Source organism: Solanum dulcamara, chromosome 2, assembly GCF_947179165.1.
Source record: "Solanum dulcamara chromosome 2, daSolDulc1.2, whole genome shotgun sequence".
NCBI lineage: Eukaryota > Viridiplantae > Streptophyta > Magnoliopsida > Solanales > Solanaceae > Solanum > Solanum dulcamara.
In genome coordinates, this window is record NC_077238.1 from 32,854,963 (window position 1) to 32,873,109 (window position 18,147).

The window sequence follows — 18,147 nt, forward strand, 5'->3', positions numbered from 1 at the left end:
TAGGGGTAGTTTCATAATAGACTTTAGGGATGGTTCCAGAGAAATCTACTCCATGGACTTTTCCCTGTTCAATAGGTTCACTGGAAGAATCTTCTCTTTCCTCCCGGGGGTAAAAGGAAGAAGGTCTAGCCGAAGACATTCTTCTACTTGAAGAAGCTTGACTGTAAGAATTGGATCTTAAAAACTTAAGGTTAATAGATCCATCTGGAAATTGAATAACCTGGTCGATTTGAGATCTATCAGGTTGGATAGGTAAAGGATTGGTAATGGAATCAAATTTCCATTCTTCGTCAGTTAAGATATCGTCCCATTTTAGAAGCCTAGGGACGAAGGTAGTACTGTGCTCTTGGTTTGCTTCCATGAGCATAGTGACTCCTTTGACGCTAGTTGATATAGCCTTTGGGGCTATAGTGGTTTTCATTAGCTTGTAATATACCCTATATATTACAGCTATTTTTATGGTATCAGAGCCATGTTGCTGTATTTACTAGCCATGCATAGCTAAATAATCCTTGCCTAGATTATATTTATGCTTTGATAAATTAGTAGTAATAACTAGTTCTTTGCATTATTATGTCTTAATTATAATGCATAAATCTCTTAGTCTAAAAAATAAGTATGGAGATTATTTCTGGTGATTAAAGTGAGGTGAAGAATTCTTGTCAAATAGTTCCGATGCCGACAGACAGTCCTCTAGCCGATGGTAGGCGTCTTAGACTGTAAGGTGGTTTGTTTGACTAGACTCTTGTAAAATCCAAGATCTTTAATGTAAAATCCTTGTTATAATTCCATAATTATGCTTTCAAGACTTAGAAATATATGTTTTATAATTTGTTCATAATATTATTAAGAACTTACTATTACTATTCATTTATCATCCTGCATAATATAATCAAAGGCATGTTTCTCAAATGAATAATCATCAGTATACTGTTAATAGTGTTAACTTATCTATCTCTAAGGTAGAAAATGATTTACAAAATTGGTCTATCCCAAAAGAACCTTTTGAAAAGATTTACCAATTAGGTAATTTTTCACTCTTTAAAAAATATAATATTAAGACTTGTGAGTCTACTGTTGCTATTAATAATTGCCTTGAAACTATCAAGTTATTAATTGCTAATGATATCCATAGATATCAGAAGGAGTTTAAGTTCCTTCATATTGGACTTGTACAAGTAGCTGTTAAACCTCTTTTCCGTAAAGGTCTGAATATCCCTATTTGTTTATTACTTAGAGACGATAGGCTGCTTAACTTTGATGATTCTCTGTTAGGAGTCCTAGAAAGTAACCTCGCCAATGGCCCGGTTACCTCATATATCCAACTCCGAACTGCATCTATTTCATTTTTATGTCTACTTTCCCCTTCAGTTTCTGACTTTACATTTCAATCACATGTCAATACTTTTCTCAACAGATATCTTTCGTGCCTTCACTTTACTTACCTGCATGCTTCGTAACTTCCCACGTCGTCAATTACCTCCTTCTGTTGGTATCGTCCTTCTGTTAAGATCTAAGGTTAGTATAAGGAATTGTCCTATGACACAGATCTCAATTGTAAAAGAAAGGTAACATCCTAAATGTCCTGTAGCCTCCTATTTATAGATGTGGCACGCAACACATCGATAATCAAGACTCTACTAGACACAGTCTGTAGACAATCTAAGGACGAACTGCTCTGATACCACTTCTATCATGACCCAACTCCGTAGGCCACGACTGGGGTCCGACCTGGACCCCCCAAACACATAACTATCAGCTGTGGTCAAATGGAACTGTAAATAAAACAATATCATGTAACAGAGCCCCATTGGGTGATAACATTTTCGTAAACCTGTAGACCCTTTAGTTTTTATCATAACATGAAAGGGCATGCAAGCCGACAAGGCTGGCATAACATAATAACATATACCATACATCATGTAGACCCAGCTGAATCAAACTGATATACACAACCCACATATACATGTCTGCAGACCTCTAACAATATCAATGACAACATATGGCAGGACAGAGCCCCCGCCGTACCCCTACATAATAAAACAATATTATACATCAACGACCAATGCCAAAAACTAGGCTCCGATACAATGGAGCCTCTTCTAGCTGAGCTGAGTGGGATCCTAAGATAACAGACTCCCAAAACCTATACCAGTACCTGCGGGCATGAAACGCAGTCCCCTCAAGAAAAAAGGGGCCATTACAACATATGTACTGAGTATGTAAACCATAACACAATACGACTAGAGGTATATTTGAAATAGCGAAGTGGGGGATAAAATATCAAATCAAAAACCTATACCTAGAAAAGTAAAATCATGCATGCTCAAATTTTCAATATAGCCGGCCCTATCAGGGATCCAATGAATCATAACTGTAGTAACATCACCTCCTTATTACAAAACATCATCATATCATCGTATATATACATACGCACCCGGACCTCTAGTGAGGATATGATGAACAATGCAGTGGAATTGTGCACAATTACTATTCCCGGCCCTGGGGTCGACGAAAGAAGTGTTACAGTATGCACGAGTAGAGAAGTGACAAATAAAATACAGTTTAAATCATTAACGGAGACTCAATGAAGTCTTCAGGTGAATCATCCCTGGATATTAGTTGCCCCGAAGCTTTCATCATCCATAGCCTACATCTAAGACATGCCAAAAGAAAGAGAAAATATAGGCTTTACATACTTATGTCGAAAACATGCCAAGAGAGAGCTTCACATACCTCTTATGAATTACTCTTTATTCTGTTCGCCTCATCGTCCTTTGAACCTATTCAACATGAAAGTAATACAAATATCAACCACTCTTATCTTTCCAGCATCTTAGGTTGCACCTTATTATTCATGGAATCTATTTCCTTGTTCGTCTCCTCAAGTAGTTCTTAAATTAGGTAAGGCAATAACGAAAATTGGGCAGCACCTCCCCTATAATGTGCCCTATCCAAATTTCCAATTAGATCCCTAAACACTACATCCAATCAACAACAACAACCTGCAGCATATGTTTAAGCAATTCACACCAACAATATACAACGTAAGCTTCAAACGACTTGCTCAAAATTACGATATCAAAGTAGGGTGTCTAGCCTTTATTTTGTAACACCTTTAATTATACGAAATGAGGGTTCATGTGGCTTCAACCAGAAGCACCCATACCCATTTTAGAACACATTTAGGCCCTGCAAAAAACACCACACCCCTTCAGCAGAACCTCACAAGCACAACCCTTTACTTCAACGACAATTCAACTTTAACGACTCCAACTTAGTCTATTTCGAACGTCAAGCATATCTATGATGTTTTCATGTTTCCAGCTACTTAAACAACATATAATACACTTATTAAAAATACCATAAACTCCAAATTAAGAGGAGAAACCTTACCTTACCCGAAATTGGTCAAAACTGCAAAATTGCAACTCAGAAACTTTTCAAACTTGTTGAAATCACGCGGACTGCTTGTTATCCATTTGGTGCTGCTACAAGACATGATTTTTCATTATTAACACCTTCATATCATATAAAAACCCTTACCAAAACGTGGGATAATAGAACCAAGCCATACCTTAACAACGGCTTCCCAAACTTGCTGAAAATTAACTTCGGAAACCCCCTTAACGTGCTAAAAGTTGCAAACTGTTTGTGCCACTTCTCTGCTGCTCCAAATTGTAATTTCTAGCTATAAAACATCATTATATAAATTTTATATACCTTAAATAATTAATTCAAAGAGCGTAAGTCGGAGGCTCACCTTGGCAGCCCCAAATCTGTAGCCCCCTCTCTTTGGCTCCAATATTTTTTCTTCAACTTCCTCTTATTGGTTTCAAGTGTAAAGCTGAAGATATGGTTCCGTAGACATCATAAGGTATGTTTATACAACTCCACGTTGTTGAGGAACACCGTAGATAATTAATTCAGGGAGGAAAAATTGGAAACTTACCTTAATTTCTCCAAAACATGGCTGCCTTTCTCTTCTTCTTCTCTCACGTTGTTTTCCTTCTCTTTGGCTGCCATTTTGGCTAAGAACTGAAGTTATTAGTCACAATATATACATATGTAGGGTTGTTTATGAGGTGACATGTGTCATCCTCTAAGGGTGACATGTTTCCAACCCTTATTGGACCACCGTAACTATGCACCCACTTAGGGGCTGCCACATGGCAGTGGGGTCCACCTCCCCCAAGCAGGTGGGTCACCTTCTTGCTTGAGGGTCTTCCACATGTCACTCCTTCATTGGCTTCCACGTGTCATCTTTTCCCCTTCTTCGTGGGTTCGTAATCTCATCTTATTTTAGGAGCCTATGTAATCCATGATATGTAAGCTTGGTATGTCCTTAAGTAGCTCAAGTATGTAAGACTTCTAAGTTAGTAGCTTACGTAGGTAAGTCGAGTCCTACGACTCATCACTTGGCCTCCAATTCCTTCCGGATTCTTATGACTCTATTTCCAACCTTCTCTACTATGGGGTATCACATTTTCCCTTCCTTAGAGTCATTTGATAGTGTCATAGCGTATCCGGCTCACATGATAATGTCTAAGGAACTTATAACACCTTCCGAGTTTTTAAAAGTGTGGGGTGTAACATCTTCTTTTCTTAGAAGATCTTTTTTTACGATAGTAATTTCCCATAGTTCTTTCTTTCTTTCCTGGTTTCCTCGCAGATGGAGGTTTCAACAAGGGAAACCCAAATTCTTGACAGAAGTTGCCAAGTTCTATTCAATACGTCTTTTTCTCCTTATTAAATTGTTCCTTTAGGTCAAGGTTAGTGCAAAGCACCATTACAACAACATTAATAATACTGATAAGGTCTCCATATGAGTTCTGAGGATATGGGATTTTCCCATCACACCTGTCTCTTATTTTAGCTTACCTTTTCACCGAACTGAGGAGGTAAGCCTCTAAGAAAGCATTCCTTCTAATAGTCATTATTGCAATCAGATCTTATCATAACTTTGGTTATGAACATATCTTTGTACCATCTGAAATCTATTAGTTTCTTAAATTATAAGTTGTTCAGAATTTCAAGACTTCTATCTTGGAAAAGACGAGGTTCACCCACAAAATGCTTTGCTATTCAATATATCAGAGTAGCAGGTGCATCTTCCACAACTACCTCTGAAGCAGTTACAACTCCATTTTCTGTTTTTACTACTATTTTGGTAGTAACAACATTTTGGAATTCAGCCCTGTTATGATTAGTAAGATAATTCTCCCACCAATTTTTTAAGATTCCTGTAAGACTTGCAATAAATCTATTGGTAGCTTGTTTATCACTGGCACATCTCATCTTGTAGGCCATGATATTCATTCCCATTTCCTAGAGTTTTCCATAGATTTGACCTTCGGCCATTCCGTCAATGTCCATTCTTGTATTCTCGTTCCATCAACAATGGAAGTTGGGTAAAGGGTATCTTATTCAAACTGAACATCAGGAAAAGAAGGTCTGGGATAATAATTTCTTTTATTGTGATAGCGTTCTCCCATAACGGTTGATTCCCTCAAGGTTCTAAGTTTATCTCCCTTAGTGATGTTGAGCTTAGAGAGCTGGCTATTGATCCTTTCCAAAAGATCATTGGACTGACTAAACGGATCATCTAGTTTAGGAAAATTCTCTTTGGAGAATTCTAGGATTTTGAAGATGGGGTTAGTATCAATTTGGGGGCTAAGTTTGGACGTACTTGGTTTATCTCCAATCATGCTTATACCTTTGTAACTACCTTTGGATTCCTCAATTTGTTAGGAAACAACATGAAGAACCTAGTTGGTATAGTTATTCTGCTCGAAGATTTTATTGACATCTGCGGCAGTAATCAAGGAGATTTCTTTCTCAAGAGGCTTCTTGAAAGATGAATCTTTGAGAATTTCTCTCCTATAAGTAATACTTAATTCTTCTAAAGGAGGCGTAAAACTTTCAACCACCCATTTCTAGTGTACCATTGTTTAACAAGGACTTGAGAAGATGATTTGGTGTCATCTATCCATCTAGAATGTTCAAACCATTTGAAAAATTCAATTTCAGCTTTGAATCTTTCCATATCTTTAAACCACTTATCTCTAGAAGAGATTCTTTTTTCTAACGAATAAGTATCTTTATACCATTTTAGTTTTTGTTTGTGCTTAGGAAGTTTCCACTAGTCCTTCAACTTTCTTTTATCAGGGATAAATTTCTTATCTGAAGTAAGAACCCTGATAGAATCTTATTTTCAATGATCATGTTTCATGTCACTGGGTGTGGGGATTCCAAGGGTTGTAGCCTTATAATAAACTTTAGGGATGGTTTTAGAAAAAATCCATGCAGTGAACTTTCACATGCTCAAGGTTTTCATCTGAGTCATCTCCCTCTGGGGGTCAAAAGAATAGGTCTAGCCGAAGACATTCTTCTACTTGAAGAAGCTTCGCTATAAGAGTTGGATCTTGAAAACTTAAGGTTAATTGATCCATCTGGAAATTGAATAACCCTATCGATTTGAGACGGTTCTAGTTGAATAGGTAAAGGGTTGGTGATAGAGTCAAATTTCTACTCTTCATCCTTGAGGATATCATCCCATTTAAAGAGCCAAGGGACAAAAGTAGTACTGTGCTATTGGTTTGCTTCCGTGAGTATAGTTACCCCTTTGACGCTAGTGGCTATAGCCTTTGGGGCTAAAGTGGTCTTCATTATCTTGTAATATACCCTATATATTACAACTATTTCTATGGTATCTAGTTTACTGTTCATGTTCTTGGTTTTGACATTAAGTGTCAAAGTATCCATAATGTTTGGATCATGGATATCTAATGAGAAATTTGGATAATAGTTAAAGTATACCAAGCCGTTGGTGAGGTTACTTTCTAGAACTCCTAACAGAGAATCATCGAAATTAAGTTGTCGATCATTTCTAAGAAGTAGATAAATAGGAATATTCAAACCTTTACAGAAAAGAGGTTTAACAGCTACTTGAAAAAGACCAATATGAAGGACTTTGAACTCCTTATATCTTTCAATATCAGCAGCAATCAATAACTTGATAGTTTCAAGAGAATTATTAATAGCAATTGTTAATTCACAAGTCTTGATATTATATTTTTTAAACATAGAAAAATTACCTAACTGGTAAATCTTTTTGAAAGATTCTTTTGGAATAGAGAAATTTTGCAAATCATTTTCTACCTTAGAGATAGATAAATTAATACTATTAAGAGTATACTGGTGATTATTCATGAAATCAAATATTCCACTGACTATGCTTTGGTTGATGATAAGTTAACAATAACTATTCATTCTTAGTAAATCCATCTACAAATTATTGCACATAAATTTCTATTTAAAAGTAAACATGGAGTTATAACAAGGATGTTACACTAAGGAATCTTGGATCTTACACGAGTTTGTCAAATAAACTACCTTGCACTCCAAAACACCTGTCCTTTCGGCTAAACAACCGTCTGTTGGCATCAGAACTATTTGACAAGATCTCATAACATCACCATAACCACTAGATTTAACCTCCATTTTTACAGACAAAGAGAAATAAACTTATATGCAGTAAGCAGAAGATAACCTTACTAAGAAGCTAAGTTACTATTAACAAATCATGAACGTAGGCATAATCTAGGCAAAGTTTGTTTTAACAATGAATTAATAATGAGATGGACTAAGCAAGATTATCATAATCTAGTTCTTGTTCTTTTAGTTACTGCACATAGGTTCTAAACATCTCCTCAAGCTCACAAATCAATTGGTAACCAGAGCGGGGTTGGGAAACTATGCAAAACGAGCATGCAACGAAAATTCATAAAATCCAAACTAAAAGATGAAAATTGCAGCTTCTTGATCAGCAAATTATGAAAAAATAGACTCTCCCAATCCAAACAAATTACACCATGAAGCTCCTTGCAAAAAACCCCACAATCTAGCCTCAAAAATCACTAAAAATAGAGTTGATATGATCAAGATATAATCTCCATAAATTCAATAAAATACCACTAAAAATATAACTAAACTAGTAGCTAATTAAAATTTCTTACCTCACACGAAGCATCCCCTCACATTTTTCGAGATAACCACTACATTCCCCACGAAAATATCTTGAATTTGGACCTTTGAATTACCTAATTTGAGTTTAAAATGAAGGAGAAATCTATGTTTGAAGTTTGGAAATAGAGTTGAAAATCATCCTTGGTAAAATACCAAGACATTGGCCTTCGCGAATGTGGATAAAGTTCCCCGCGAATGCGGAGGCCAAGAAACTTGACCTTCGCGGATGTGGCTAGAGGCCCGCGATTGCAAAGGCCAAAGACTTATACCTCCACGAACACAACCATAGATCTGCAATCGCGAAGAACAAATTCAAGGACCTCCGCGAACGCGACCTAGGGCCCGCGATCGCACGAAGTAATTTTGGCTGCACTAGATATCAACTAAAACTTGAGTTTTCACCAAGTTCAAATACTTTGATGGAATGCTCGTAATTTCTTTGAAATCCCATGCGCACAAATGAGATATTCTACCTTACCAAATTTGATATTCCGGACTCAATGGCGTAGTCAAAATTTCCATACGAGGTTATTACAACTGAAAGTGGGTCCCACACCCAAGGGTCATTTTCAGCCAAATTCCACAATAGGCATCAAAATGACATCAAAATCTTCAAGAAGCGAACAAAGGATCATTCTAGACCAAACTCGACCTTTTGGAATTAACCGCGCTGTCAAAATTTTCATCTGAATGCATTTTCCAAGATTGTTGACCAAAGTCAACTATATGCCAAATTTCTAAGTTAAAAGCGTCAAATGGTCTTAAACTCATAGTGATTGCCTCGGTACTCGTGTTGATTATGCTACTAGCCTAATTTGGCCATTTTGGAGCTGATGGAACCGTTAGGATTTCACTCGAAGGTTGTTTTCCTGAAGTTATGACCGAAGTCAATTTTTCAATTTATAGAAGCTCTAAAATAGGACAACAGACCTAAAACTAAAATGAACGACCATGCGACCGAACTCTGAGTGTTAGCAAGTCATAAATGACTTGGGGTTTCTATAAGAACGCTCTAAGAGACATAATGAATTCCTTAATTTAAAATTGACCTGGAGGGTCATTACAACTGTTGAAAAAAATTTCTAATAAAAAATTATAGAGTAAGATTCTTGATATGTCATCTAGCTCCCTTTTTTCTAAATCTTCATATAAATCAAAAACTAATTTTCAAAATAATTTCAAATATCCAAAATCGTATTTGATATAATAAGTTATTGCTCGTCTTGATGAAAATACTGATATGGTAGTAAGAGATACTTCTTTCGATAACTTAAAAAATGAAGTTGAAAAGTTGAAGAATGAGATTAAATCACTTAGACAGAATCAAATGATTCATGATCAAAGGATTTCTTAAGTAGAGAATGATGTGAAATATGGTTCTGCATCAACACCTCCTACTAATAAAGAGAAATGTAAAGTTGATGATAAAGTTGAAGAGATTGTTGATATTTCTAAACAAAATTCTTTTCAAGGAGTGATGCAGATTATAATTGCTCATAGATTGTATATTAAATGTACAATTTTAAATAATAATGAATGTTAAGTTACTAGCACTGCGATGTTTGATAGTGGAGGTGATGTTAGTTGTATACAGGAAGGGTTGGTACCTTCAAGATTTTTTGAAAAACTACCCATATTGTAAAATCTGCATTTGGACATTCTTTAGATATAAAGTATAAATTGTCAAATACTCATATCTGTCAGAACAAAGTATAAATTCCTCATTTCTTTTTCTTAGTAAAAGATCAAATGCATCCTCTAATTATACTTGAAACTCCTTTTATAAATGCTATATATCCTTTTACAAAAATTGATTCAAAAGGATTTAATGCTAGTTACAATGATAAGGAAATATCTTTTTTCATTTATTAATGAACCTGTAACTAGAGATATTAATGTTTTAATTAATATGAAGCAAAAGCATATTGATTCTTTATAGCTGGAAATATATAGCATGAATACTTTGGTACTTTATGTACTTCTAAGGTATAGGAAAAAAATAAATTAATTTCTGAACTGCTAGCAATTGATTTTTGTGTCGATTATCTGAGTGTTTTTTTGAATAGAGAAAAGTAAAAGGAATCTAAAGGCATCAGTCTCAGTAATCTTTTGCCAAGAAGGGTTAGCAAGAGTCGAACAAGGTCATCACGACTAGGATCTACAAGGTGGGAAGTAGTTCACGCGGCCATCCAGATTTAGTTCAAAATTATATCCTTATTTAGATTTTATCCTTGGTCATGTGTGCAGACTACCACCTTCCTCTAAGCTTAAAGATATTATTTCAAACTAGATCTGGATGGCCGCACAAATTACTTTTCGCCTTGTAGATCCTGGTCGTGATGGCCTTGTTTCACTCTTGCTAACCCTGCTTGGCAAAAGATTACTGAGACTGATGCCTTCAGATTCTTTTTTCTTTTTTCTATTCAAAAAAGTACTCAAATAATCGGTACAAAAATTAATTGGCAGCAGTTCAGAAATCAATTTATTTTTTCTTGTACCTTAGAAGGATGAAAAGTATCCAAAATATTCATGATGTATATTTCCAGCTGTAAAGAATCAATATGCTTTTTCTTCATATTAATTAAAGAATTAATATATCTCTAGTTACATGTTCAGTAATAAAAGAAAAAGATATTTCTTTATCATTGTAACTAGAAGTAAATCCTTTTGAATCATCTTTTGTAAAAGGATATATAGCATTTATGAAATGAGTTCCAAGTAAAATTTGGAGATGCATTTGATCTTTTACTAAGAAAAAAAAATTGGAATGCATACTTTGTTCAGACAGATATGAGTATTTGATAATTTATACTTTATATCTAAAGCATATTCAGCCGCAGATTTAACAATATGAGTAGTTTTTTCAAAAAATCTTGAAGGTACCAACCCTTCCTGTATACAACTAATATCTCCTCCACTATCAATCATCGTAGTGCTAGTAACTTAACATTCATTATTAATTAAAACTGTACATTTACTATACCATCTATGAGAAGTTATAATCTGCTTAATTCCTAGAAAATAATTTTTTTTAGAAATATCAATAATTTCTTCAACTTTATCATCAACTTTACCTTTCCCTTTATCAGTAGGAGGTATTGATGCAGAACCAACTTTCACATCATTATCTAATTGAGAGATCGTGTGATCATGAATCATTTGATTATGTTTAAGAGATTTAATCTCATTCTTCAACTTTTAATCTTTAATTTTTAAGTCATCAAAAAAAGTATCTCTTACAACCATATCAGTCTTTTCATCCAGACGAGCAAAAACTTCTTTTATCGAATACGGTTCTAGATCTTGGAAATTATTTTGAAAATCAGTTTTTGATTTATCAGAATAGCTAGAATAATAGGAGCTAAATGTCATATCAAGAATGTTACTCCGTAATTTTTCATTAGAAATTTCTTTCAATAATTCAATCACATTACCAGAAGTAATTGGTTTGATATTTAAATCTTCAAATTGAAATTGAAGACACATCATTGTTGTACATACAAATATCACCTGCACAATCAACACAATTAGTAGGCATAGGATTGTCATTATCGGACATAATAAGAAGTTTAACTTCACTTTCAAAACTTGATTCTGACTCAGAAAAATAATAATGTGATTCTGAACCAGAAGTGTATAACATACCGTAAACTTTGTCATGAAGTTCTTCTTCAAGATTCAAAGACTTAAGTTTTTCAAGCTTACAATTAGGAGAAATATGTCCATATTGGCCACACTTGTAACATTTAATATTCTTGAGATCCCGTTTAGAGAAATTCTTCGCAAATGTGGTAGACTTGCAGTGAGCTCTTTTAGCTTCATGTTGCTTTTTGCTTCATCGAGAGAGGCGATGATTCCTACAAGGGTTGTTCGGATCATCATCTCTATGATGCCTATATTTGTTATGATCACAAAAGTCACATAGCTGTGATCTCTCTTTCTTTTTGTCGATCTTAAGTTGTTGAGCTAATTTTAACTCATTGCACAGATTTAATCCTTCTTTTTTGCAAGTACCAATTAACTTACCTTAGCTAAATTGGTCATAAGGGATTTCATAGATATTTCCTCTAAGAGTCCTCTTAACTCTTTCAACAAATAATGGAGGAAGACCGTCTATAAATCAAGAATTCCGATAAGTCAAATTACTTTTGGGTAAGTCCATAATCCAACATAGAAAGGTGTCTTTATACCGCCTAAATTCTCCTTAATGCGTACATCAAAGACCATTCAAAAAAGTTCTCAGCATTTCATTCTGGTTGGTAAATCTACCATTGAAATGCTCTAAAATAGAATGAATCAGTGTATATAATGCATCTTGGTGCTCTTTTTCACCAATTCGACCTTTTTATAGTCTTATCAATGACTTATTCCCTTACCACCTCTTTGACTGTGGTATTGGTAATGCTATTTTTTACATCATTGGACAAAAAAATCATCCCACCAACCTCGAAGCTGACGTGTGAACCCTGCAATTATCATCTTACAGGTAGCATGATTCGAATTATTATTCGTTTACCTATGAATAGTTGAATACATCAACATTCGATGGACAATAATTGCAATTTTCTTATTAGTCAAGCCATCAAGATTCCATCCATAAACCAAATCACTGCTATAAGAAGAATTGGTCTGGACGCAGTCTCTCTCCTCTATAAGAAAGTCTTGAAGAGTAGGGAGAGGATAATAAAAAGTCCTCATGCTAGGTTTAACAGTATATTCCCGTATCCTTTCTGTGGCATTTATTTAATACTGAGACAGGTTGATCTTGAAAATCAATATTATTATCAATAAAATTATTTTATAAATCAATGGGTTTAACACTTAAGGCAGAAAGCTTTTTATCAAGAAGCTTTTCTAAATCATTTAAAGATTTAAGCTTGTAATCTTCTATTTCAATAGGTCTCTGAATATGAGTTGGAATATTTAAAACATCTGATTTACTTCTTGAAGTGGAGGCAACATCAGTTGATTTTTGACTCATACTCATGGATTTAACCAAAAGAATTAATTAAATGAGTTTTTTATCAAGCGAACTAATATGTTCACCTAAAACTTTAACATATAAACTAAATTAATTATTTTGAGAAATCAAATTATTGATATTATTTATGCTAATTTTTGCAACATCATTATCAATGATTTTTTGAAAAGTCAAAAAAGTAAGACCCATGTTATTGGGCAAAATAAAATGATCTTAGTTTTGCGGCTTTTCAAAAATTCATTGATAATGATGTTGCAAAAATTTTCCCAATAACAAGGATCTTACGTTTTCGGCTTTTCCAAAATTCATTGATAACGACGTTGCAAAATTTAGCGTAAATGAGATCAATAATTTGATTGCTCAAAACAATTATTTGAGTTTATATGTTAAAGTTTTAGGTGAACATATTAGTTTGCTTGATAAAAAACTAGATGACTTAATTCTTCTGATTTAAGCCATGAGTATGAGTCAGAAATCAACTGATGTTGCCTCCACTTTAGGATGTAAATCAGATGTTTTAATTATTCCAACTCATATTCAGAGACCTATTGAAATAGATGATTGCAAGCTTAAGTCCTTAAATTATTTTAAAAAGCTTCTTGATAAAAACCTTTCTCGCTTAAGTGCTAAACCCATTGATTTATCAAATAATTTTATTGATAATAATATTGATTTTCAAGATCAACCTGTCTCAGAGTTAAATAAACTCCGCGGAAAGGATAAGGTTTCTTACAAATATGTTGTCAAACCTAACATGAGGACTTTTTATTATCCTCGCCATACTCCTCAAGACGTTCTAATAGAGGAGAGAGATTGGGTCCAGACCAATTCTTCTTATAGTAGTGATTTGGTTTATGAATGGAACCTTGATGGCTTGACTGATAGGCAAGTTTCAATTGTTGTGCATCGAATGTTGATGTATTCTACCATTTGTAGGCAAACGAATAATAATTCGGATCATGCTACTTGTAAGATGATAATTGTAGGGTTTACAAGTCAGCTTCAAGGCTAGTGGAATAATTTTTTTCCAATGATTTAAAAAATGTCATTACCACTGCCACAGTCAAAGAGGAGGTAAGGGAAGAAGGTATTGATGAGATTGGTAAAAAAGTTGAATTGGTGAAAAAGAGCACCAAGATGCAGTATATACACTGATTCTTTCTATTTTAGAGCATTTCAATGGTAGATTTACCAACCAGAATGAAACACTGAGAACTCTTCTGAATGGTCTTCGATGTAAGCATTTAGGAGAATTTAGGCGGTATAAAGACACTTTTCTATGTCGGATTGTGGACTTACCCAAAAGTAATTTGACTTATCGAAAGTCCTGATTTATAAACGGTCTTCCCCAATTATTTGTTGAAAGAGTTAAGAGGACTCTTACAGAAATTCTCTCTTAAATCCCTTATGACCAATATACCTATGGTAAGTTAATTGGTACTTGCACACAAGAATGATTAAATCTGTGCAATGAGTTAAAATTTTCTCAACAACTTAAGATCGACAAAAAGAAAGAAAGATCACAACTAGGTGACTTTTGTGGTCAATTTGGTATAGCCGGTTGTTCTAATAGTAAGGATAGAAAGCATAAGAAATATAGGCATCATAGAGATAATGAATCGAATAGGCCTTATAGGAAGCATCGCCACTCTTGATGAAGCAAAGAGCAACATGAAGCTAAAAGAGCTCACCGCAAGTCTACTAGATTTGCGAAGAATTTCTCCAAATGGGATCTCAAGAACATTAAATGTTACAAATGTGTCCAATATGGACATATTACTCATAATTGTAATCTATAAAAACTTAATTCTTTGAATCTTAAAAAAGAACTTCATGAAAAAAGTTATGGTCTATTATACACTTCTGTCATGACCCAAAAACTGGGCGTAATGGCACTTGTCCTGTCCTGTCCCGCCGGACAAGTCAGCCTAAACCCAATAAATGCGGAAGGTAAAAGTAGAAGAAAGTTTAGATAAATAAATCTACATAAAGCAGTAACTTAGTCAACTACAAAATCCCCATGGACTGGTTTTTCACATGTACAAGCCTTCTAATTACAAGATACGAAATAAATACAAGTCTTAATCTTTGTCTCTAGAATTGAACAAAGTAATAAGTGAAGAGGAATAGGAAAGATGGCTGACATCAACAACTACCTCTCAAATAACCTCAGAAGCCTCGGATGAAAATAAGAAATGTTAGGTCACTGTCGGGGCTTAGAACCTACACAAATGTAGTTAGCAAAGAGTGAGTACCAACAACACGGTACCCAGAAAGTAAACAACTAAGACTAAGCAAAGTTAGTAAAATATATGTACTCCAGCCACACCATCAGTAAACTCCCAGACTACAACCTACATAGAAATCAGCCTAGTCTAACAGTTCTAACAACACAATATTCATATACCTCAACAACAGTACAATTCAATTCGCAAGCAAATTAGCATAATCAATAATACATATCATGGGAATATCAGCTGTAAAACTATCCATAATGGCAAAATATGTATGATGCAATGAAATGCAATGTAATGTCAGATATCGTGATGCATTTCTTCCGTAATAATACACATTCGCTGATCAACTCAGACTAGAATCCATGGGGGCCTCACATAGACCATCTATCTGTTGAAAGATACCTCGGCTATAACATCCGCTGGAAAAGACCTTAGTCATCGAAAAAGACCTCGGCCAAAATATATATCGAAAAAGACCTAGGCCACCGGAAAGGACCTCGGTAAATTACCTCAACCGGTAGAAACCTCGGTCCCAATATCCAGTTTCTCAGTCATATCACTTCCTCAATAATCACAAATAAGTGCATGCATAAGTAATGAGTAAAAACAGAATTGATATTCACACATAACGCCATATAGTTGACAATCACCCAATTAATCAATATCATATAAACAACATATAAATATATCCAAATATTCAAAACAAGGCCAAGGTTTTATCACATCAAACACCATATATCATCTCATCTCAATTTTTCCATTTATTACCCCCTCTTTATCATCAACTTCATTTGAATATCAATAGTTCTTAAAACACATTTCTATCAATCCTCTACACATAAGACATGAATACATGATCCTACAAGCTTTAGAATATTTTTAAAATTCACTTGCCTCGAATTCGATCCCATTAGTCCAAAACGTGATCCTTTCCCTTTTGTTGGCACTCCAAATAAAAATAATCTATTCAAATATTCAATACCAATAAGAATATGAGTCTAACGATACCCAAATCAATATTTTTAAAAATCGAGCAAACACTGGTGTGAAATACCCAAAAAACCCAATTTCAAAAATGAAAAAAATAATAATTTTTTTACATGAAAACGATCCTTGAATTATTTAGAAATAAATGTTGAAACTCAATTTGAATTTGTAGTTGAAATATTCCCTCAAAAACCAATTTTACTAAAATCCATGTTCTTGAAAAACCTCCAATATCCAAATTCGAAACCCCGATTCAAATATGAAATATTTCTTGCAAAATATCTTATCCATGTTTAGGAAAGTTCAAATATGAAATTTTATCAAAAATGGAGTTAAAATCGACATTGAAATCCTCAATTTAACAAACTTTAACTTTACCCAAAAAATCTGAATTATACGAGGTTAATATGATAAAAATAATAGATGAATCAATAAATTTATGCCAAAATCAGGTTACCCATACCACAAAGATCCTAAATATACCTTTTCATCAAAAAGGAAGTCCAAATCGATAAAACCTCAATTTTCCCTAAGAAATGTACGGATAGGGAAAGAAACCAGATGAACAAATCATGAGAAAATATCGAATTAAAGATTGTACAGTAACCCCAATATTATATCGAGAAGAAATCCATAAGAATCACTCAATTCCGAGCTCTAAAACCCCAAATATGCTAAAAATATAAAATGAACACAGTAAAATTTATATACATGTACAACTCTCTCTATCTGCATTAGAAAATCTGCAACTTATAATTTGAATAAAAGAGTCGTAAATCCCTCATACGATAGCTAAATGACCTAATTCTTTTCCTGGATGTCTTAAATAATGATACGGACCTACTCCTTCAATCGAAACTCAATTTTGAACTCGTTTTCCCAGTCAAATATCATTTATACTAGGTAAATAATTCTTTCTTATTTTGCAATAAAATTTCAATCTCGACTTAGCAAAAATGCACCAAACTTTGTAGATAAGTCCTATAATCATTCTCAAAATTTCAGAAGTTTTCAAATAATTTTTTGATCTTTAAAACTAATAATGAACCTTTTAGTTGTCACAATTTGCTTAAACAGCATCAAAGCAACCAAGAAGCTTAAAAGCTCACCCAAAACTCATCCAAGACTTTCCGAACACAAACCAAATATGCTACTAGATTGGAAATGATATTTAAGACTTAATGAAACAAAAGGAATTCAAATTCGAGGTCTTATTTACCCGAAACTCGAAAAGTGCAACTAAACTAACTTAGGCCTCTAAAATACCAAAACGAGCTCGGAACTTCCAAAATTTTGCAATGAATCCCTTTCTATCATTAGAATCACCTTTCGAAACCATTGGAACCATCAGAAATCCAATCCGAGCACCCGAACCCCAAATATTGACCAAAGTCAAACTTTAATACAATTTCCAACATCAGACCTAAATTCCACATTTCAACTCCAGATTTAATTTCGACAACTCTCCTAGACCTATTTCAATATTTCGGAATTGATGGATATGATGGAATTCCATTTTGAGACTCAAAACTCCAAATGACTCTGAAACTCAAAATTTGATAACTTAAGCCTTTAATACTTATTTCTCGAGCAAATCCTCAATTTTTCACAAGATTTTCAAAAACCAACATTCAAACCCAATCTAAAATAACTATGGGAAAACTGAAGGGAGGGATAAAATAATAATTTTGTCAAAAATATCAAAAATGACCTTCAGGGTCATTACATCATACACCACTAAAATTCATGTTCGTCCTAAAACATAAAGTAAAAGAAAGAAGGATACTCGATTCTACCGAGAGCCGAGGCATAGCCTCTAAATTCAGTATTTGTCTTTCTCAATTTAACCCATCCTTAGACCATATCATCCGGATCAACTATCAAAATAGAACTTCTGAATCAAAATTGAAAAAT